The sequence below is a fragment of the Lactuca serriola genome, chromosome 2 (genome assembly GCF_051521515.1).
Source record: "Lactuca serriola cultivar US96UC23 chromosome 2, Lser_US96UC23_V15, whole genome shotgun sequence".
Lineage (NCBI taxonomy): Eukaryota > Viridiplantae > Streptophyta > Magnoliopsida > Asterales > Asteraceae > Lactuca > Lactuca serriola.
In genome coordinates this window covers 101,201,953-101,227,300 of record NC_136409.1, presented here as the reverse complement: position 1 = coordinate 101,227,300, position 25,348 = coordinate 101,201,953, and positions in this window count along the sequence as shown.

Below are 25,348 nucleotides of genomic sequence, written 5' to 3'. Positions count from 1 at the left end.
GAGGGCTCTGGGATGCGCATTCCAGCTTACAGCAGAGGAGGTCAGGGTAGAGCCAAAAGCAGCTGCAGGTATGTTTCCATTTTGATATCTTGTTATATTTTTGATTATGTGGTAATGTAAACCTGTTCGCCTTTTTCTCATGAATCATGGTATGTTTGAGGACCTTAGTAGTTAGGAGTTGTAGTTGGTTAGCGTTCAGAAGGAATCTTGGTCGAAAGATAAGGTTTATGATCTCTTTGCTAGGAATAGCGTCTGCGATGCAAGAAGTGTTCGGTTGGGGTTCGAACTCCTTTGGATTTTGGATGTGCGATGGAGGAAGGGTTATTCGGTGGAGGTTACTCACTCCCGAGGGAGTCAGTTCATGGATAAGAGGAATATATGGATTAAGGGCAATTGAGCTATGCCGGTTTTGGGTATCGATGGTTAGTAGTCAATGCACTAAGTGGGGAGAATTGGAAAATTCTTCGGTAAAACAGCAAGTATCCAGGGTTGGTTAGCTGTTTAGATTTATCAGTGTTGTTAGCCGAGAGTGTGGCATGATTAGAGCAAGTGATAGACAAGTGGGGCAGGGAACAGACCGTGGTTTCAGTTAAGGTAGTTGGTCGATGTGAGGCCTGGTTTTAGGCCATGGAGCGTAATGGAGTAAGTGAAACACGGGGTCCCTCGACGTATGCCCACCGTACTGGAATTATGCCTAGCATACGTCTATCATCCGGAAACCCTAAATTTTGGGTGTGGAGGATATTTAAACGACCTTAAGAGCTCATAACCTCCCCAAGCCCTAGCCTCCACTTTTTAGAGCCATTTTCCCCAAACCCTAGCCCACTTCTTGAGTGTGTGAGCTTTTGAAGTGAATTTGGAGTGCTTTGAGAAGGTGTTGCCTCTAGTGAGTAGAGGAAGAAGGCCAACGTGTAGATCTAAATTTTTCTGGTGGTTCAAGAGCTCCCAAAGGTATAAACCTTCGTGCTTGACATCTATTTTGTGTAGATCTAAGTATGGTGAAGTTTTGACACCATTTCTTGTCCCAAAAACCCCAAAGTGATACATGATGCGAGTTGGCTGAGATTAGCTATCCTTTCAGACCTTAGGAGAGGTCTTGAGTAAGACAAATGAGGTCCCAATGGCTTTGGTTGTCTCATGAATGATGTACGTAGATCTTAATGGATTAAGAACTTGATTTAAGAGGCTTATGGACGTCCCAAGTAATAAAGTTTGAGACTTTTTGGAACCTTGGCATGTTCGGTCGATGGATCTGAAGTTTGGGCTTAAGAGCTTAAGCCATTAAGGAATTATGAGGAATTTTAGTTCAGCGAGTTTAGGCCCCACGTAAATTAATGTACGCCCAGCATAGTGGATCTGTGCCCCGTTTCCAGTCTGTGAGAATTGATGTACGCCCAGTGTACCAAGAGGGGTATGCCCAACGTACTTCCTCTGTTGGATTTTCATATTGGGCCTTAAGTGATTGGGTTGTTTATGGGCTAGTTGGGCTAGGGCCGTAACTGAATATTATGGATGGAGTAATTTGGACCCAATAATAATTATGGACCTTGGATCTAGGCCTATTTGGTGAGGTGGGCCTAATTTAGTAAATTAGGCCAATATTGGGCTTTGCATGAGGATTCGGTTTTGGGTCTTGGCCCAATAAAAGGATGATGAACTTAATGAGTGTTGTGGGCCCTTTGTCTAGAAAGTCATGATGGTTTCTAATGTGATAGTTTTCAAATGATAATTGTGTTGGATTAATGTCTAAGTCCATAACTATAATTGGTAAGACTTTACCCGACCTGGCATGGTGCATTTGGGTTGCATGGCATCATGCATTTGGATAGACTATAATGAGAGAAATAACACTTAAGGTTGGTTACTATATTATAAGTTCTAATATATTAATAAGATTATTTAATTAGTATTGATCAAGAATTAATCTAGAATTAATTAAATGATCAAAAGAAGACTAATTAAATATATGGGTTGATTGTGTAAATCATCCATACTTGTATAGTGGGCTAATGCTTCATGGATTGTCAAGTTGGGCTAAAACCTATAAGATGCTCCATGGATGCTCCATGGTATATTTGAACCCATGGATCCAAGGAAATGGAAAGCCATGACAATTAAGGTTTACCCTAATTGTCACTAACTATATAATGATCTTATTCTTGGAGAAAATCGGCCACTACGTGTGTGATAGACAGGGCTAGCCAATTTTAGAAGTGTTCAAGTTTCTCTCACGTTATTCCAAGTGTATTTGGTGTTGTGTGAACCATTTGAGGTGTCACACTTGGGGCACTAGGCACTCAAGTTTCATGAAGATATTCTACATCAAAGAGGTATGTATTCTAACTTGTTATATTTCATATGAATCAAAGTTTTGTATGCTAGTTACTATAATATCTTGGATATTCATATTTGCATGTATAATAGAGAAAACATAGATCCAAGGTATTTAGGGTTGCATGTACACTTAGGAGTGTTAGAATGCTCAAAACCCAACAGTGATATCAGAGCCTAGGCTTGTTTTCTTTTTATACCTGCAAAAATGGCTGAAAAAATCGAATTTTGTTGCTGTCTGAACAGCAGACTCGCCGAGTCATTGAAGGGACTCGACGCGTCCAAGGCAAAATGCATCCAACTCGCCGAGTTGGACCCCCAGACAACATATATTCGACTGTTTTGGCTAGAAATGGACTAGGAACATTACCATAAGCTGTTTTTGAACCTATAAACTTGTTTTACCCATTTTCAGATGATATTCGACTGTTTTACCCATTTTCATTCCTTATTTTTTTTATATATCTTTTTTTTTGTGATGTGAGGAATTTGTTTCAGATGATATTCGATCAAACATCGAGAACTCTCATGCTGCAACTTTACTGGGAAAATCCCATCTTGTTAAAGCATCAAAGACTCAAAGATCAAACTCTTCCATGGTATACCTTTTTTCTTAATATTAGAAGAACATTTTTTTAGTTAATTTGTTTTTATAAAAATGTTGATTGTGTGATATTTGGTCCATGTAGAGTTGCTTGCTTTTGGTGATCATAGGGATTGTGCTTCTGATTGTGGTTATAGTGTTCGAATGGGGTGTCATAGCATTCATATTTGTCTATTCTTTATTTGTTCTTTGCTTCCTATCATTGTCCACTTTGTTGTTTGTATTGTTATTCCATGTGCAGTTGCATTGTCAAGAAAAAACTGATCTTTAAATGACTTCCATATCTTTAAACTATGTTTGTGTATTATGCTTTTTGTTCTTTGTTTTGTGTGTGTGGTTTGATTCAGCGGTTTATTATTTTTTGGCACCCAACAACTCCACTAACTCCAATGCTGGCAGCACCTTTGACAGATACCGCAGACACCAGCACTTTTCGAATACCACTCCCACACCAGCAAGCGATTAACCTTTCCAGGTAAGACAACTTTTACTAAATGCCTGTAACTTCAACCTCAGTAACAATTTTCACTTCACATATGACATTGTCACGCTACGCGTACGCTATCCCGACCCCGAGTGATTGGCTTCTCGCATCATCTATCCATCTTTTTACTATTAGGGAGGAGGGAGTCATTCCCTCCCAACCCACTGAACTCAATGCCACATCACATTTTCTCTTTTGTTTTTCTTCATCTTTCTGAACCCACAACACACGAAAATCATATCTTTTAGAACTCACTCAACCCACTCAATTAAAAAAAAATACAAAACAATCAAATGTAAAATCTTAATTAGCAATAGAGTTATCGGCAGTACCATTTCCGCTTCAACGAGTGGGTTGATTGGTTTACTAAGTCACTTCATCATCTCTCTCTACTTTCTCTTTCTTCTTTTCTCTTGTATCATGTGTTTTAAAACTTGTACCTTAGTTGTTTTGTATTTTTTTAATTTAGTGGATTGAGTGGGTTTAAAAAGATAGGATTTCCGTATGTTGTTGGTTCGGAAAGATGAAAAAAAAAAGAGAAAAATTGATGTGATAGGTGGGTTGGGAGGGAACGACTCCCTCTCCCCTTAGTACAAAATGATGATGCCTTCACCCAAATTTTGCATACGGAAAATATAGTAAAATATAAGGATAAGGATATTGTCTAACACGTCCACATTTTGTGTACATCGAACAATTTAAATGAACTTGTGTAATTCTTATGAAATAAGCATCAACTGCAATGCAAAACATTACGTATTCCAACCAAAATTACTATAAAGAAAGAACAAATGTAAAAAAATACACTAAGAAGCATGGGTCACCCCGTGGTTATTATTATTATCCAATTTTGTTAACTACTTCCTTTTTATTCATTTACATCTTTATTTTATTCCTTTTAAACATATTAATTCACATAAACTAATATCGTAACATTTATTTAGTCTTATCTTTCTAATTGTATAGGCAATGTATTAATTCGTTAAACCCTTCTAAAAATAGTAACACATAAAACAAGACGTTACAATAACTAGTTTATTAATTTATTGCGGTAAACAAATTAACTAGAAACTATTTTGGAATTAATTGAGAATTAATTACATGAAGATGTTGAATATCAATTAGTTAAAATTTAACTAACTTAAATATTCTAGAAACCCTAAAGATAAGGTGCATAGAATTTCATTTTCCTTGTTCATTTTGGCTTGAAATTTCTCCTCCTTCTTTCTTCTCTCTTTGGGAACGAATTTCTTGACCCTATGTAGGGTTTATAGAGTTTTGATCATCTTCCTAATTAATTTTTATTCTCTCTTTGGTGTTCAACTAGATTATAACACACGTTAAACGCGGAAGAACATATAAAAAAGACATACAAATGTTTACAGATATTGCATAATAATTATTAAAAAAAAGTTATGGTTATTGGTATTATTGAAATATGCAGAAGATACATTGAAATCTATAAATATCTATAATCGTTGAATTACCTCTTTCTACACAACATTTTTTGTTTTTATTAGTTGAACGACATTCTTCATCACATATGAGTACCTTCAAAATCATAGATAATTACATTAGTGTAATCTAACGAAAGATTGATAGGTAAAACATTAGGGACAAGACATTTAGTTTTTTTCTTTTCTTGAAGAAGATGAATCGTCACTTGAGTACATCACTTTGTTTTAGTGTTAATGTTGCTTGTAAAAGTTACATACAAATATAGAGGCATATTGATAAGTTTTATTATTTTATATGAGGAAAGTAATAATTACAATGGGACAACATTATCTAAAAACTAAATGCTTGAAATATTTTTGGAAGGAAAAAATCAGGATCATTAAAAAAATTTATATAAGGAAAATACAAATTTAGATTTGGTGAAATTATGTATGAAATTGTTGATGAATATTATTTTGGAGAGAATTGTATTTTGTAAGGTATAATAATATGAAAAAATTCGAAATATATATATTTGTTGTGTAAAATTACAAATTTTATTATTATTATATAAAGATAAAACAAAGTAGGTTGGTATGTTATACAAAAAAAAAAAAAAATTAATCACTTTGTTTTAGTGTTAATGTTGGTTATATATATATATATATATATATATATATATATATATATATATATATATATATATATATATATATATATATATAACCAACATTAACACTAAAACAAAGTGATTAATTTTTTTTTTGTATAACATACCAATATATATATATATATATATATATATATATATATATATATATATATATATATTGGTAAGTTTTATTATTTTATACGAGGAAAAGTAATAATTATAAGGGGACAACATTATCTAAAAATAAATGCTTGAAGTATTTTCGAATGGAAAATCGGGTCATTAGGATCACTAAAAAATTTATATATGGAAAATAAAAATTTTAATTGGGTTTGAAATTGTGGATCAAGTTAATGATGAATAAATTGATAGATTACGATTGAATCCAATTTTGGAAAATTTAAATTTGATAAAGGAAACGCATAAGTTATCAAAATAAAAAATTTTATGGATATAAGGAAAATACAAATTTAAATTTGATAAAGGAATGCTTAAGAAATAAATGCTTGAAATATTTTTGGAGGGAAAAATCGAGATCGTTAAAAAAGTTTATATAAGGGAAATACAAATTTAAATTAGGTGAAATTATAGATTGAAATTAATGATGATTAAATTGGTAGGTTAAAATCGGAATCCGATTTTGGAAAGTTTGAATTTGATAAAGGAAATTTGTAAGTCGTCAAAATATAAAATGTTAAACGCGAGGAAATACATAAAAAAAATACATACAAAGTTATAAATAGTCAACAAAATAAAAAAAAAAATAAGATAAAGCCAAATAAAAAATATATCCTAATAAATAAGAATCATTTTGTCACATATTATTTTCTAATTCATTTTATCACATAACAATTTTTGGTATTTTTGAATTAATCATTTTTCACTTATCATTATTCTATGTTTTTCAGTTATTTGGAAATGTTACTTAATTATATTGTTATATAAGCATAAACATTCTAATTATACGTTCATTCCATAATAAGATTACTTAATTTAAACCAATATACCATTTTTTTTCACTGCATTAAATATTAAGAACCATTTCCTTTATTCAAATAAAGTCATAGAGTATAATTTATGGAATGTTAAATGTTATATGAATTTTGATTTTAGTAAATCATCAACGGAAATTCTTTTCTAAATCATGATTGGTTTATTTTAAATTGATTATGAATATAAGTGCTAGCGTTTATGTTTGTTTTTATTTATTTGGTGTTGGCAAGAACTTTGCATTAGACTTGACGCAAATTTAAATAATATTTGTATATCATGTAATTTGGTATATATCTTTCAATTATATGAAACATCAAATAATGACATTTCATTAATATTGTGATAATTTAGTTTATATATTACATTTTTACTAATGTTAACGGTCTTATTTTTTTTTCTAATAATCGTAACGCTTTTACTAATTGTACATTTTACAAATCTCCTAATATCTTATAATTTTTTTATCTTACTTTATAATTTTTCATAATTATGCTATTTTCAAGATTAACTGTCTTAAGTACGAAACTTTGTTCACTGATTTCGACCAAAAAGGGTTTCCTATGACCGAGATATGACCTTTCAAGGACATGGACAAATTAGGGAAAACTATTGAAATAAAAGCTTTGACTTTTTAAATAAAAAAACACATACGCGCATTGCTAATAACAAAATATGTTAAAAACAAAATAGAAATTACAGTGCACTTTGTATCCACTGAACACAGTTACAACAACTCAAAAGAAATTTAGAAATTGCAATTCAAAACATTATAGATTAAAAAAGTACATTGCTATTAACTAAATATGTTAAAAACCAAGAATTATGGGCAAATATGTCAAATTAATAGCAGTGTAATATTAATAATTAAAAACACTAAAGGGTAAATGGTAGTTTTTAATCATCAACTATCGTGCAATCCAAACAATCTCAGAAAAATTTAATTACGTAAGACACACATACGTACATACAGTTAATCAAAAGTCACTATGATTTTCTTGTGGACATTTTATCAGACATGTAGAGTGCAACATCAAATGCAAGTTTAAAAAGACAAAATAAAAGATTGAAAAACTAATACTAACATTTATAATCAAGATTATTCATGCATTCAAAGATCACAGTCAAATACAACACTAATGAGAATTAAAAAATCAAATACAATTAATAAAAATTAAGAACATCATATTAAAGAAGGAATGTGGATAATGAATATGTTGCTGCAAAGGGTGATGTTGTTCGAATGTGATGCTGCAAAGGGTCTGAAGAAAACAAAATATACGAACAGTAGCACATGATTTATACATAACTTTCAACACTGATTATGGAAAGGGTATCAAATTTGGAATTCTTTGATATTTTAAATTGAGCAACGATATCCCGTAATCCTGTAGATACGTTTCATATAATAGATATGGATTGAAAGAATATATACGAAATCTGATATTTATGAATGTAATTATAATTAGAAAGGAACGAAATTTACTTTCAAAAATTATGATAAAGTTTAAATGAGTTGAATACATTCCTTTTATAAATGATATTAACATTAAATCAATTAGTCAAACTTTCAAATTTAGTCAATATTAATTTAATTAAATTTTATTTTAGGATGACATCATCAAAATGATCTTAGAGTTGAAATTAATCAAGAAAACACAATGAATGGTCTTGATTGTTGAAGATGATGTCATAAGGTTTCTCTTTTAATATATATAAAGATTTCAAGATTAACTGTCTTAAATACAAAACTTTTTTCATTGATTTCGACCAAAAAGGGTTTCCCATGACCGAGATATGACATTTCAAGGACATGGACAAATTAGGGGAAAATGTTGAAATAAAAGCTTTGGCTTTTTAAATAAAAAAACACATACGCACATTGCTAGTAACTAAATATGTTAAAAACAAAATAGAAATTATAATGTACTTTGTATTCACTGAACACAGTTATAACAACTCAAAAGAAATTTAGAAATTGCAATTCAAAACATTATAGATTAAAGTCAAAGTACATTGCTATTAAGTAAATATGTTAAAAACCAAGAATTATGGGCAAATATGTCAAATCAATAGCAGTGTAATATTGATAATTAAAAACACTGAAGGGTAAATGGTAGTTTTTAATCATCAACTACCGTGCAATCCAAACAATCTCAGAAAAATTTAATTACGTAAGACATACATACATACATACATACATACATACATACATACATACAGTTAATCAAAAGTCACTATACTTAACTCATGGGCATTTTATCAAACATGTAGAGTGCAACATCAAATGCAATGTTAAAAATACAAAATAAAAGATTGAAAAACTAATACTAACATTTATAATCAAGATTATTCATGAATTCAAAGATCACAGTCAAATACAACACTAACGAGAATCAAAAATCTAATACAATTAATAAAAATTAAGAACATCATATTGAAGAAGGAACCTGGATGATGAACATGATGCTGCAAAGGGTGATGTTGTTCGAATGTGATGCTACAAAGGTTCTGAAGAAAACATAATATACGAACAATAGCAAATGATTTATACACAACTTTCAACAATGATTACGGAAAGGATATCAAATTTTGAATTGTTTTTTTTTAAATTGAACAACGATATCTCGTAATCTTGTAGATACGTTTCATATTTAAAGAAATTTTAATGTATCATTAAAGTGTCCAGTAAAAAATATGTCAATGTATTACGTTCAAATTAAACCTTCCCATATTACAACCATAAATTTCAGCAATACCTTTCAAATTCAAGTCAATCCCTTTCATTTATAACTAATATTTTGAATATTGTATATTTTCAAAATAAACTTTGATATCCTTTCCAAAATAACTTTTATAAATTATGTATGAATACATTCCAATTTGTCTGTTATCACTATTTCTTCAAAGATTAAGTTCACAGCATTGTCTTCCAAATCTCAGCATCATCAAAGTGTAATACGTGTGTTATTGTGCTTTTCTACATCAGGTTATCAAGGTCTTTTGAGTTAATAATGAGTTATTGTTCAAATCTTGTGATTATCGCCTTAACGATGAGTTATTCTGATTCTTAATGTGTATTTGTGTGTGTGCCTGCTTAACTGTTCATGTTCTAAAATATGTATATGTATTTATTTTCCCGATATACCCCTACCCTGCCACTGTTGTCACATGCCACTGCTGCTAATTCTGTTCAATATTAACCATCAGGGTGGTTGATATATGAAAGAGTTTAAGAAAATCGATTTTATACTTTGACTGTTTAACAAATTAGACATAATTCCGCTGCTTTGAATGTTTTTCATTTAAAACACAATTTTTATATTATTTCTTGATATCCTTCTACCATTTCACACTTAATTGAGTCAAACAACATGTTATGGTATTATCTCAAATCTAATTTGTCAAACTATTGGTTGAATCATTGTGAAGTGTTGATTAGTCCTTATTAATCCTTAAGTTGTTTGGTTCAGTTTATTTAAATGTCCTTACTATTAACATGATAAACGAGTATTGAACAACCTTCTGTGTATATGTATTTATTTTCCTGATATACCCCTACCCATGCCACTATTGCCCCCTTACTGTTACTATTTCTCTTTATGCCCTTTTCACATTCTGTGTATATGTATTCTATGTATATGTATTTATTTTCCTGATATACCCCTACACATGCCACTATTGCCCCCTTGCTATTGCTATTTCTCTTAATGCCATTTTCACATTCTGTGTATATGTATTCTATTATGTACTTTTACATTGTTATTACATACAGGGAAATGTAATTTATTTTATCATGACCGACCTAAATGTGTTTTATCATTTATGCAATTGAAATTGTCTTTTCTGATGTTCATTACAACATCCTTGCATAGATTAATGGAAAATAGGAAGATTAGCATGATAAGTGAGTTGGCTCTCTCACAAGATGACTATACAATTAAGGTCCGTGACTCCGTGTCATTCGTCTGTGGAAACAAACTTCATGGAATCAACAAATCCGTATGATTGGAATGATATAAATGGATGAAATGGTAAGTTACAACTTATGTATGTTAACTTATATATGTATGTGTATTATACCTTCCATATTTTATATATCATTACATTTATTGTATGCTTATTACTTAATATTTGATTTTTTATCTTAAGGGCTCAAAAATTGAATGTAATGTGGACACACCATTTGCATCGCTTCAAGGAAAATCTTTTGTAGAATATGGTTATTTATACATTCATAAACCCACGTTAGGCTTAAATGGATGTTCTATAAAGTTTGTTGACGGTCCACACAAGCTCTATTTCCAGTATACCACAAAGGTAACTTAATGCAGCGATTTTTGCGGGCCACACAATTCTTTTGATTTTGTAGACTTCCAACAACTTCATGATAATGCAATCAACCCGAATATTTTTTTTGGTTAGTGCATTTCCTTTCAACCCATTCCTAATGGATTAGATTATTTAAATTTCATTTTTTTAAACCGCAAAAAAAAAACATACTTACATTTTTTCAGTTGTATAATATAGATGTTATAGGAAACGTTTTCCAGTGTTTTCCATTGGAACCTGCAAAGGACAAACTGGACAAGAAAATCACATTCAAAATGGAAGATTTAGAGTGGGTTTCATTTTTATTCCTATAATTATTCTTCTTATGATATATTTTTTAATAATTTTCATTACTTTTTATAGAGGACATGAAATTTTTGTTACTCTATGGGGAAGGTATGCTGACGAAATTAATGCATATGTTTCTAAGCATACCGGTCATTTTCTATTGCTTATTCAATGTGCTAAGTTGAAACTTGTCCGAGGTACTTACTTAGTAAAGTATTAATTTGTAATATTTTTATTAACAACATATCTATGATATGAATTTGTTAACATGCAAAAAAAGTATTAAATTTCCTTTTTAGGTCGCCCTTATGTCAATAACACCTACTTGGCCACAAAACTTTATATTGAAGATGACATTGAGGAGATAACCACTTTCACAAAAAGGTAAGGTCAAATTTCTACATGATTTCTCATTTCGTTTTAATGTTTTAATAATATAGAGTTATATTGTCTAATATTAATTGACTTAATTAGTTTAAAAGCAAAATAAAGCTCTTTGATCCCTTCGGTTTCACGTACCTCGGGATCGTCCATCATGTATTCACTACATGATGACTTTCTTCAAAAAAAACTCTTTTCTGCAAATATCTGCTATTCATGAATAGGGCGAGGTATATGAATTATCCCTTTTTTAATTTAGTTAATACAATACCTAAATATTTACTACACCTAAATACACTTAATTTCATAGGGAGGTTGTGCAGTAATTCTTGGCACAATAAAGATGTTTGAAGGTAAACGGAACTGGTATTATAATGCTTGTAATAATTGCAAGTCAAAGGTTCAAATAGGTAAGGTTCCAGATGACACAGTCAATGGTTTGGACAAGTTAGAAGAGAAAGAGATTATGTGTGTACGAATGAAAAGTGCAAGGACAAATTTATTACTGCTGAACCAAGGTGTGTAATAAATATTAACTTAGTACATGATTCTTCAATATATATATATATATATATATATATATATATATATATATATATATATATATTATATACTTTTTAATTTTTTATGTGTTTTTTTAGCTGTATGATCAAAGTTCGAGTTCAAGGTTTAGTTGGTGTTGTCAGTCTTACGATGTTTGATCGTGAAGTCCGAAATATTTTGAAATTATCTGCTGCTGATTTATTATCAAAATATGAAAGGGTATATGTTTCTTATATGCAATACCATTTTTCTAAATACAACTTAATTCATACATTTATTTAATTGTTATTATCTATTAATATTAATATTTATTTTTGTAGTTCGACAATACAAGTGAGTTTCCTATTGAGTTGAATGCCATGATCGACAAAAAATTGGCTTTCAAGATTGTTGTCAAGACAAATAATTTTTCAAGATTTGGTCGTACTTACAACATTTCCAAAATAACAGAAAATGTTGACATTTTCTGCTTTGGAAAATATTGATAAAAAGAGTAGGATTGAACAGGTAAAAATACACCAACTTAAGGAACTTAAAACATATATATTTTCAAAATACTATTTTCTAGATTCCTTAACCAAACATACTTTTTATTTTATTCATATTTTTATAGGACATGGATACTGAACCAGTTAATATAATTGGCTTAGAATTTGCATCTCAAGACACAGTGGGTTGTAAGGTAAACTATAATACAACATCATTTTTTATATATGTTATCCTGTATATTTTACTAAATGAACATTATTTCATCTTTAATTGAAGGATGCTACTTCCCACAATGCTGATAATACTCCTGTGTCGAATATTCTCTCTGGCATTTGTACAACTCCATCATCAAGAACAGCCGCCAACCTCAATTCACCACCTATAAGTGCCAAACATAAACTTGTAGATGTTTACGAATTACGATCTTGATGATGACGTTTATGAATCAGCAACGAAACCTAATGCACCCCGTATTGGAGATGCCAAAGTTGTTGGAACAAAAATATTGATGATTCCTAAAGTGGAAAAGTGATCCTGTTTTTGAAGACAAAACTTCAATCTTTCTTTGCTACTCTATGCTATTTTCTGAGACGTTTTTTTTTAATATTTACCTGTAACATCGTAAATTTTCAAAACAAAATTTTCATTTCTTAAAACATGTTTTTATCCGATCAAATCATAAAATCCAATGTATCATAACATAAAACAAATCATGTAAAATCCGAAGATCATAAATAATCTTCCGATAGTGTGTACAGATCACGTCGGCGCCTTCCCACGGTCCTCGCTAATACCTAAAACACGTAACACAACAACTGTAAGCATAAATGCTTAGTGAATTCCCCAAAACACTACTTACGCACATACGCCCTTCCAGGCCCTGACCTTCCGGTCCAAGTGTCTCAGGGGACTTCCGTCCCAACTCGGTAAACCTTCCGGTCCTACCCGCGTCAACCTTACGGTCCACATCACAACGCCTTCCGGCCCATAACATATATGCCTTCGGGCCCATAACATAATGCCTTACGGCCCATATCAAGCATAACATACATAGCACATACAAGCGATTAACTTATCATATACAATGCATACAACTCATAACATAGCCAACCTTCCGGTCACACAATAAAACCCTTCCGGGTACAGTATAGTGAGAAAACTCACTTCATGGAAAGTCTAGAATCTCACGTGCTCGCTATCTCCAAATCTCGAAACGAAGACCCAACACCGCCTAATCACAACGAAATATCATTCTAATTAAAATAGACTTCTAAGACTACGCTTTACCCTTATTAATATTCCTCAGAGGGGTAAAAGACCATTTTACCCTCCCTTGACTCAAAGTCCACATGATGACCAGAACCCTAAAAGTCAACAAAAGTCAACATATCACATAACTCATGTACGCGGGGCGTACATTGCTGATCCACTGTCGGGGTCTCCACCCTGTATGTTGCGCGTACTGGGAGTTACGCCCAGTGTAACACCCAGATTCAGCCACTCTTCATTTCTAGTCTTAAATGGTTAAGACACTTCTTCAACTTCTAGATTCGGCTCTCTTTAAGCCTCCTTTCCCATAAAGTCGAAACCTTTAAGCCTTGGCATGGCTGTAAAGGCTCCAACACTCCTTAATACCTTTCCATTTCAACTCAAAAGATCTAGATCTCATGCATGGCTAATCATTCACGTCCAAGATTACATTTTTATGAACCTACAACTCAAATGGACCAGAAATATGATGGATCTAAGTCAATGGAGACTACTTGCTCATAAATTCTCCATCTTTGGGACCAAAACCCTAGAAAATGGTCCATAAAGCATACCACAAGAACTACAAGGCAAGATCTGAACTTTTTACCTTAGGAAGAAGCTCCAACCTTTGCTATTCACGGATGTACACTTGAACACCAACTTCTAGCCTCTGCAATGGACTCCTCTTCTCTTTTGCTACCTTGAAATGACACCTCAAAGCTTAGAACACTCACAAACAAGCTATGACCGAAGGAACAACTCTCTTAGGGTTTCTTTCTGAAGGATGGTGGCTGAGGAACCAAGGCATCTCATTCCTTTTATAGCCAACCACCAAATTAGGGTTTTTGGGTCTGGACCGGTTACGCCCGACGTAACCTTTGGTACGCCCAGCGTACCCGGGTGTTGATGCGTTTAAATGAGGCGCGCGAGTACGCGCAGCATAGTCCTTGTACGCACAGCATACTCGCCCAACACAAAGGCCCATAATGACAAATAAATAAAGATGAAGGGCTAAATAGTGGTACTTGAATTTCGGGCTGTTATAATTCTCCCCTACTAGAACCAGACTTCGTCCCCGAAGTCTTATACTGAAAACAATTCCGGATACTGCTCCCGCATCTCAGACTCGGACTCCCATGGCAGCTCGGACCCCTTCCGATGCTGCCTCTACACTTGCACCAAGGGTACTTCCTTGTTCCTCAGAACCTTAACCTTTTGATCCCTAATTGCCACTAGTCTCTAAACATAGTTCAAGCCTGCATCCACCTGAATATCCTCTAATGGTACCACTGCCGACTCATCGGCAAGACATTTCCTCAACTACGAAACATAAAAGGTGTTGTGGATCTGACCCATCTCTGCGGGTAGATCCAAACGGTAGGCTACCATGCCTACCCTTGCGATTACCCTGAAAGGTCTAATATATCGAGGTCCCAACTTGCCCCTCTTCCTGAATCGAATCACTCCTTTCCAAGGAGAGACCTTTAAGAGCACAAGGTCACCAACCTGAAACTCGAGCTCGGACAAATGCCTGTCCGCATAACTCTTATGGCGACTCTGAGCGGTCAACAATCTCTGCCTGACCTGTTGTATCTGCTCGGTCGTCTGAAGCACAATCTCCGAACTACCCATTTCCCGTTGCCCCACCTCTCCCCAACAGATGGGGGTTCGACACCTCCTCCCATACAACAGCTCAAAGGGTGGCATACCAATGCTCAAATGATAGCTGTTGTTGTACGAAAACTCTACTAAGGGTAAATAGGTGTCCCAACTCCCTCCAAAATCCAAAACACACGCTCGGAGCATATCCTCGAGCGTCTGAATCGTCTGCTCGCTCTGTCCGTCCATCTGCGGGTGGTATGCGGTACTGAAATGCAGCCTCGTACCCAACTCCTCGTGAAACTTCTTCCAAAACCTAGAAGTAAATCGTACGTCCCGATCTGAAACGATTGACATCGGAACCCCGTGCCACGATACCACCTCCCTCACATATAACTCTGCTAACCTCTCTGCAGAAGAGCTCTCACTGATAGCAAGAAAATGAGCACTCTTCGTTAATCTATCCACAATCACCCAAATTGCATCGACCCCTCTCGCAGTCCTTGGCAATTTGGTGATAAAATCCATGGTAATTTGTTCCCACTTCCACTCGGGAATCTCCAGTGTCTGCAACTTACCATGCGGACACTGGTGCTCGGCCTTAACCTGACAACAAGTCAGGCACCTCTCGACGAACCATGAAACATCCGTCTTCATACAAGGCCACCAATACTCCTTCTTTAGGTCCAAATACATCTTAGTAGCCATGGGATGGATCGAGAATTTCAATCGATGCACTTCTTCCATCAAAATGGTACGCGTCCCGCCCACAAACGGTACCCAAATCCGACCCTGAAATGTCATAAGTCCCCGACCATCAGTAACGAATTCCGATACCTGCCCGACAACCCGCTCCCTCTTTTGGTTTTCTGGTCTCGCAGCCTCAACCTGGGCCTCTCGGATGGTGTCCAAAATCGGAGTCATCACCGTCAACCTCATACAAACGTCTTGGATCGGGGCGCTTTCCGCCCTACGGCTCAACGCATCGGCTACGACATTAGCCTTGCCCGGGTGATACAGGATCTCACAATCATAATCCTTCACCACATCCAACCATCTCCTCTGGCGCATATTCAGATTTGGCCGGTCCATCAAGTACTTCAGACTCTTGTGGTCCGCGTATATGGTACACCGAACCCCATATAGATAGTGTCGCCAGATCTTGAGGGAAAACACCACAGCCCCCAGTTCCAGGTCGTGGGTGGTATATCTCAACTCGTGAGGCTTCAGCTTCCTCGAAGCATACGCTATAACGTGCCCCCTCTGCATAAGCACTTCCCCTAACCCAGATATGGATGCATCACAATATACCACAAAATTCTCCATCCTTTCCGGGAGTGCGAGCACCGGGGCCTAGCACAATTTCTGACGAAGGGTCTCAAATGAGGACTGCTGCTCCGGACCCCATGAAAATGCAACACCCTTCCGGGGTAAGTGGCACAACGATCTTGGAGAAATCCCTGATAAACCTCCGATAATAGCCGGCCAATCCCAGAAAGCTTCTGATCTCAGTGGGTGATCTCGGCACTTAGCATCTCATCACCACCTCGATCTTGGCCGAATCGACCAATATCCCCTTCTGGTTTACAAGGTGCCCAAGGAACTGGAACTCTCGTAACCAGAAATCACACTTGGAGGATTTGGCATACAGCCTCTCCGATCTCAGAATTCCAAGAATCTCCCTCAAATGTTCCTCCTGTTGTTCTCTATACCTTGAATATACCAAAATATCATCAATGAGTACGATCACCGACTGATCCAGCATCTGCCTGCACACCCTGTTCATAAGATCCATGAATGCAGCCAGGGCATTGGTGAGCCCAAAAGCATCACCACAAACTCGTAATGTCCATAACGAGTTCTGAATGCAGTCTTCTGGATATATTCATCCCGAACCCTCATCTGATGATAACTCGACCTCAAGTCTATCTTAGAGAACCAAGATGTCCTTTGAAACTGATCGAATAGATCATCGATCCTAGGTAACGGATATCGATTCTTAACCGTCAACTTGTTCAACTCCCGGTAATCGATACACATCCGGTGTGAACCATTCTTTTTCTTGACAAAAAGAATTGGCGCTCCCGAAGGTGAGCTACTCGGTCGAATAAACCCCTTTCCCAACAACTCCTCAAGCTGCAAGGATAACTCCCACATTTCTAGTGGAGCGAGGAGATAAGGCGCCTTGGCGATGGGTGCCGCTCCCGGAACCGGATCGATACGGAACTCTACTTGCCTTTCCGGAGGCACGCCCGACAGTTCCTCGGGAAACACATCCGAAAACTTGCACACTACTAGAGCCTCGTCAACCGAAATTGGCCTCCCTGCAGCCACTCGTGTGTCCATCACATAGGCTATGAATCCACTGCAACCCTACTGCAAACTCTGTCTCGCCCTGGAAGCCGAACAAAACGCTGACCCACACCGGGTCCCCTCGCCATACACATTAAGCACTCCCCCACTAGGGTCTCGTATGATCACCAGTTGTCTCTCGCAGTCAATGACTTCTCCAAACTTACTCAACCAGTCCATGCCCACGATGACACAGACATCTCCCATCGCTATAGGAACCAGATCTATAGGGAACTTGACACCAAAAATCTCGAGCACACATCCTCGAATCACGTCAGTGGCGTATACCGCTTCTCATCAGCTATGGAAACCCTCAGAGGTCGACTCATCACCTCTCGATCAATACCGATGTGCTGACTAAAAGCCAAAGATACAAAAGACCGACTAGCACCCGAGTCAAATAATACCAAGGCAGGTACAGAATTCACAAGAAAAGTACCTACACATATCATAATATAAGCACAATATCTCAGCATTAAAGTAAATACACGAAAGAATACATACCAGCCACGACATCGGGCGCCGCACGGACCTCCTCTGCAGTCAACTGAAAAGCTCTCCCACAAGCCTTCGGAGACTCGGCCTTCGCCGGCCGAGTCTCGGTAACCCTAGCAGTAGGCGCAGATCCCTGGTGAAGCTGACGACACTCAGCCTTCCGATGCCCGGTCTGGTTGCAATGGAAGCAAACCATAAATCCCTTGGGGGCAATCCCTAGCGATGTTCCCCTCCTTGCCATATTTGTAGCAAGCACCTGATCGACAGGACCCTCATGACCCTTGCCGCACTATCCACAAGTGCGGACCTTCTGACCTCCCGTCCTCGAATCGGCGGACTTGGTTCGCTTGGCTGCCGGCTGGGACTGAGCCGACCGCCGATCCACCCGCTGAGACTCGGCCTCCTCCCTGGCCTGAGTCTCCAACTCGATCTCCCTCTTCCGGGCATTTTCCTGGAGCTCAGCAAATGTCCGGTATGTCGAGTTCGATACGAACTATCGAATGTCCCTCCTCAGTATACCCAAATATCAGCTCATCTGTGCCTGCTCAGTGGACACCTGCTCAAGGAAGAACATCGCCCTCTCATGAAACTTCCGGGTGACCATAGCAACCGAATCGTTACCCTGCTTGAGGGTCAAGAACTCCTGAATCAACCGTTCCCTCTCCACCGGGGGAACATAATCGTCTCTGAACATAGTAGTAAATCTCTCCCAAGTCACGGCCGAAATCTCCGCAAGAGTGAAGTTCACCGTCACGAACTTCCACTAATCCTTTGCTCCCAGGCGGAGCTAGTTCAAAGCGAACCGTACCCTCAGATGCTCCAGACATGAACATGTGTAGAAGCATCCCTCAATGTCAGCAATCCATCTCATCGCAGCGATCGGATCCTACGTCCCGTCAAACTCGGGTGGCTTCGTGTTGCTGAACTCCCGGAATAGAAACGAGTCACCTCCCTGAGGTCTGGCAGTAGCCACAGCCGCTGTAGCTGCAGCGGCTGCAGCCTCAATCACCGCAGCATACCGCTCATCGAAAGTCTCCATCAGTGTGGTCTTGATAGACCCAAACATCTCTGGAATCTCAGCCCGGATCGCCGCAGCCACCTCATTGTGGATCATCTGACGAAGCTCCTCGTCACTCACACCGCTCGTCCCAGGTCTGTGGCGTGTCCTAACCATAATGCCTCTGAAATACAACATAAAAATATCAGAGACTCAATCGAGCATACTCGCACTCAATAACGCAACCCTACTCGGCCTCTGATACCCAAAGGATTCTTACTTGGGTTGCCCACTGATCCGGTGTCTTCAGTAGTACGGGCCCTATACTACTGACTACACCGCATCAGCATTCACCCCAAGTCCTCCTCCTTGAACCCCGGATCACGAGTACTCTATCCTTGCTATGCACTGGCTACCTACTCGCTCTCAAAGCACCTCATAGCAGCATGTTCCACCTAGACTAAGGCATCACAAATCAGGCCAGTCTAGTCCTAATATGAATACCTACTCTACTCTAGCATGCATAACATATCATAACATATCTCATAACACATATTGTAAGGGTATTTTGGGGATTTTACCGTTCGGGCACTGGCTGACCGTACACACTGCTTGTCCTTTGGTTATTACAAAATCTCTTATAAAATTTTATGCCTTTATTATTGAAATTTTTTCTCAAATCCTCGGTTTGAGTTCAGTTACGCCCGAAGGTGAATTCGAATCCCTCAAACCAAGGCTCTGATACCAACCTGTAACATCGTAAATTCTCAAAACAAAATTTTCCTTTCTTAAAACATTTTTTTATCCAATCAAATCATAAAATCCAATGTATCATAACATAATACAAATCATGTAAAATCCCAAGATCATAAATAATCCTCGAATAGTGTGTACAGATCACACCAGCGCCTTCCCACGGTCCTCGCTAGTACCTGAAACACGTAACACAACAAATGTAAGCATAAATGCTTAGTGAATTCCCCAAAACACTACTTATGCACATATGCCCTTCCAGGCCCTGACCTTCCGGTCCATGTGTCTCAGGGGACTTCTGTCCCACCTCGGTAAACCTTCCGGTCCTACCCACGTCAACCTTACGGTCCACATCACAACGCCTTCCGGCCCATAACATATATGCCTTCCGGCCCATAACATAATGCCTTCTGTCCCATATCAAGCATAACATACATAGCACATACAAACGATTAACTTATCATATATAATGCATACAACTCATAACATATCCGACCTTCCGGTCACACAATAAAACCCTTCCGGGTACAGTATAGTGAGAAAACTCACCTTGTGGAAAGTCTAGAATCTCACGTGCTCGCTATCTCCATATCTCGAAACGAAGACCCAACCCCGCCTAATCACAACGAAATATCATTCTAATTAAAATAGACTTCTAAGACTAGGCTTCACCCTTATTAATATTCCTCAAAGGGATAAAAGACCATTTTACCCTCCCTTGACTCAAAGTCCACATGTTGACCAAAACCCTAAAAGTCAACAAAAGTCAACATATCACAGTACGCGGGGCGTACAGACTCATGTATGCGGGGCGTACATTGCTGATCCACAGTCGAGGTCTCCACCCAGTACGCTGTGCGTACTGGGAGTTACGCCCAGCGTAACACCCAGATTCAGCCACTCTTCATTTCTGGTCTTAAATGGTTAAGACACTTCTTCAACTTCTAGATCCGGCTCTCTTTAAGCCTCCTTACCAATAAAGTCGAAACCTTTAAGCCTTGGCATGGCTGTAAAGGCTCCAACACTCCTTAATACCTTTCCATTTCAACTCAAAAGATCTAGATCTCATGCATGGCTAATCATTCACATCCAAGATTACATTTTTATGAACCTACAACTCAAATGGACTAGAAATATGATGGATCTAAGTCAATGGAGACTACTTGCTCATAAAGTCTCCATCTTTGGGACCAAAACCCTAGAAAATGGTCCATAAAGCATACCACAAGAACTATAAGGCAAGATCTGAACTTTTTACCTTATGAAGAAGCTCCAACCTTTGCTATTCACGGATCTACACTTGAACACCAACTTCTAGCCTCCACAATGGACTCCTCTTCTCTTTTGCTACCTTGAAATGACACCTCAAAGCTTAGAACACTCACAAACAAGCTATGAATGACGGAACAACTCTCTTAGGCTTTCTTTCTGAAGGATGGTGGCTGAGTAACCAAGCCATCTCATTCCTTTTATAGCCAACCACAAATTAGGGTTTTTGGGTTTGGACCGGTTACGCCCGGCGTAACCTTTGGTACGCCCAGCGTACCCGGGTGATGATGCGTTTAAATGAGGCGCACGAGTAAGTGCAACGTACTCCTTGTACGCCCAGCGTACTCGCCCAACACAAAGGCCCATAATGACAAATAAATAAAGATGAAGGGCTAAATAGTGGTACCTGAATTTCGGGCTATGACATTACCTTTTTCTACTTGCATTTTATTTCGGAATTTAATATTTAGTGTTTGGTACACTATGAATATTCATGAATGTTATGTTTTTCGTTGGATTTTAATAATTAGTGTTTGATACAAAGAATTTTTTCTCTTATTATTCGACATTTTAACTCTTCGTAACTTTCTTTCACAGACCATGACTCTTGTATCCCTGTTGACAGTTTCATAAACAAACAGAAAATATACAAGGGAATGTAACTGAATTTCATTCCAGTGACGTATTTTATTAAGAACATGTTTCCTGGAATAGTAGACAGGGACCTAATATAGAGAAAGGGCATTTTGGACCTTTTAGCAAATCATGGAGTTTTTACACCCGATTTGAAAAAAAATATTAAATGTGATATGTGCAAATGGTGGGTTAAAGAGAAAAGAAAAAGGTTATTGTTCGTCTTTATTTTGGATAAAGGGCATTTTAGTACTTTTATAAAAAAAATGAAATTTAATAGTAAAACTATAGAAAAAATATGCAGAAAATAGCATTGTACTTTATAAAAATATGATTTTTTTTTTAAAACTTTTTTAACAAAGGAAAGTACAATGTTTTGCTGTATTACTATGTGTTCTAAAAAAAATTGCAACATATGTGATTGTTTTCTCCCTGCTTAGAAAACTACTTTTATGAGCAAAACTACTTTTATATTTAAGAAAAATCAAACAATATTAAAATTATATTTATTTAAATTGTGTATGTTATGTTTGAGTAACTTTTCTTTGGGATCCTATATTTAAATAGAGGTATTTTCAATATATGTTACTGAAATTTGTTAATTTTTTATTGGCCAAGTCAAAATAAAATCTTAAAAGTTTATAATTTACTATTTATCAATAAATAGTAAATTTTCTGTATTTGTTAATAGAAAGAGAATTTTGGACCTTTTAGCAAATTATGAAGTTTTTACACCCGATTTGAAAAAAAAATAACAAATGTGATATGTGCAAATGGTGGGTTAACAAGTAAATAGTGGTTTTGCTGTGTTACTATAAATAACTAACCATTTTAATTATTCTTATATTTTTTATTATATTAGTTCAATACATATCAATTAAAGGCAAACGGGCAACAAGCTGCGCCGCTAGCCCTTTCTGGATGGCAAAACCAATTCTTTTGAAAACAACATTTGTGGATCTAGGAGATATGACATTAGAATGCATGACCCGTTGGACTCTATTAAGGAGCTCCAGTGCCTCTGGTGCAAGAAAACCAAATGTATCGAATGCAAAAGGAACAAACACATGTTGATTTTCTATACATGCATTCTCGTGCTTTACCACTTTGCACGCAGCGTCTTTCAGAGCGGCATGCCCAGCTGTGAAACCCCCGCTCCCCAAGCCAACGAGAGGAGAGACCCCAGTAAGATCCACGCATGCATGCTTCCATCCTATCCATCCAAAGACCAAAATGTTGGCCGGTCTAAGTGTGGACCTGCCATCATGCGGGTCCGTCAAGAAGTTCACTGATGCTTCTTTCTTTACAGAAATACCAGCACGACGACAAGCATCAAAGAGAACATCCCGAACCACATCATGTCTATACTTGAAACCAAGGAGCTCTCTAGAATGAACCACGTGTTCCCCAAAGGTATCCAAACATGCCTTGCGACAAACTGGGCATATCTCGTCAATTGGGAATATAGGAATCATGAGGCGGTAACAAAGGATAGTTCGGTACTCCACAGGAGACATATGCTGGCCAAGACCATCAATAGGGATAGTTAGCAGAATATCCTGAGCATGAGGTGCCCGCAAACACTCAAAGACTGCTTTCTGTCTGACAGCCATGTCGAAGTCGACTTCCATATCTTGGACGATTTTTCTAAAAAGGGCACACGCCAAAGCTTTTTGGGATTTAGGGGGGGCGGTGTCCTTATTAGTGAAACCGCTACAGTCAAATCCCGGAATCGTATCGCGAAGACGAGTCATAGTGTCACACCCCGAAAACTGAAGGCGGAAACATTTCCGGGGTTGACTCCACGTTGAGTATCAAATCCAATGCACATAGTAAGTAAAGTAAAACAACCATTACATCACATAAGAAAAGTTTTACAGTTGTTTCAAAAGTAAAGTTTGTACAGTTGTGATACATAGTATATATAAACAAAATGAAACGGGTCTTCATGTACTCCGTCTTTTGACCAAAAAGGGATCTTCTAGTACCTGTTCTAACGTTGACATGAGAACACAAGTGGTTTAAAAATCAGCATAACGCTGGTGATTTCATAAGCGGTTTTTGTTTGTGAAAATATTCAAGTTTCCTTTCTGTTTCTGAAACGTTACGCACACCAAGAAAATCTCATATTTTCTTAAAAGTTGGTTGTTGTTTCACAAATGTAAAGTATAGTAAGTTTGTACACTGAAAAACATGTCTACTCATGTGAAAATGTATAGTTTGGTTATCCGGCTTGTTAAACTGTTCTCTTTACTTATAATGTATTCCCAGGAAAGTCCCATACTTTCCGTATTGTATATTACCAATTGTAAAAGATGTAATGTTACCCAGTTTGTTACACTTTCTAGTTATGTAGGAGTAACCCAGGAAAGCCCCATGCTTTCCTGCATGTTGGTTTCCAATGTGAACGATGTAAAAGATGTAAACGTGGTTAGGTTCCATGTTTTCCCCAGGAAAGTTCCATACTTTCCTGAATGTTGGTTACTGTATGTGGAAGATGTAAAAGATGTAAAAGATGTATAAAGTGGTTCATTATTACTATAAGTAAATCTTTGTTATCCAAATTGTGAGTTCCATAACCATACGATGGACTAAACCTGTAGCAATAAGTAGTCCACATGTAACAATAAGTAGTCCACATACTTATGACTTTCGTCACCCTTGAACCATTTCGGTTCGGCTGTAGCTAGCAGCCAGGCGTGGGGTAGTCAGCCCCGTATAGATCTATACACTCAAGTCACGCTCTCTAAATACCAGAGATTCTGGTTACGGGTGTAGTCCTCCATTCACGTATCTCTGTGAAGTGTTCGCCGAGGGCGTGTCTCCAATCATATAGGATTAACAAATTTACTAGTAATAATATGATAGTCCTCGCTTCGCGTATATATGTGGAGTGTTACGGAGGATAAAACAGTGTACATGTATTATATTCAAATGTCTAATGTCATGCTTTTAACTGATAAAATGTGGAAAGCCATTTGTGAAATATATGTAAAACATAACAGTTTAAAGACCCATTTCACAAATATATGTTACGTGATCTGCATGTTCAAATGGTTATCAGTTGTAGTAATCAGTATTAAAAGCATAAGGAATATGAAAAACGCATTTGAAAACATGTTTTGAGTACAAGAATTCCCTTGTACTTTGCTTTTGTTCCCCCTGAAAACAGTGAAAACAGTGAAAAAGGGTAGGGGTATGAACTCACCAGACTCGGAAGTGCGTCGGTTTTGGATACTAGACGTTGGTTCGGGGTTTGATTACTTGCGATGTCCCTATGTAAAATGAAATAATGTCCATATATATTCAATTAGGGATACATTCACTAATTATATGGAACATTACACTCCGACGAGGTTAAACACCTCAAAACGAGCATTTGGAGTGACCCGGGTGACATCTTTGGATGTGTAATGGCACTAGGGACTTGGGACTTGAGTTTACTCCCCAAGAGTAAATATTTTAAGG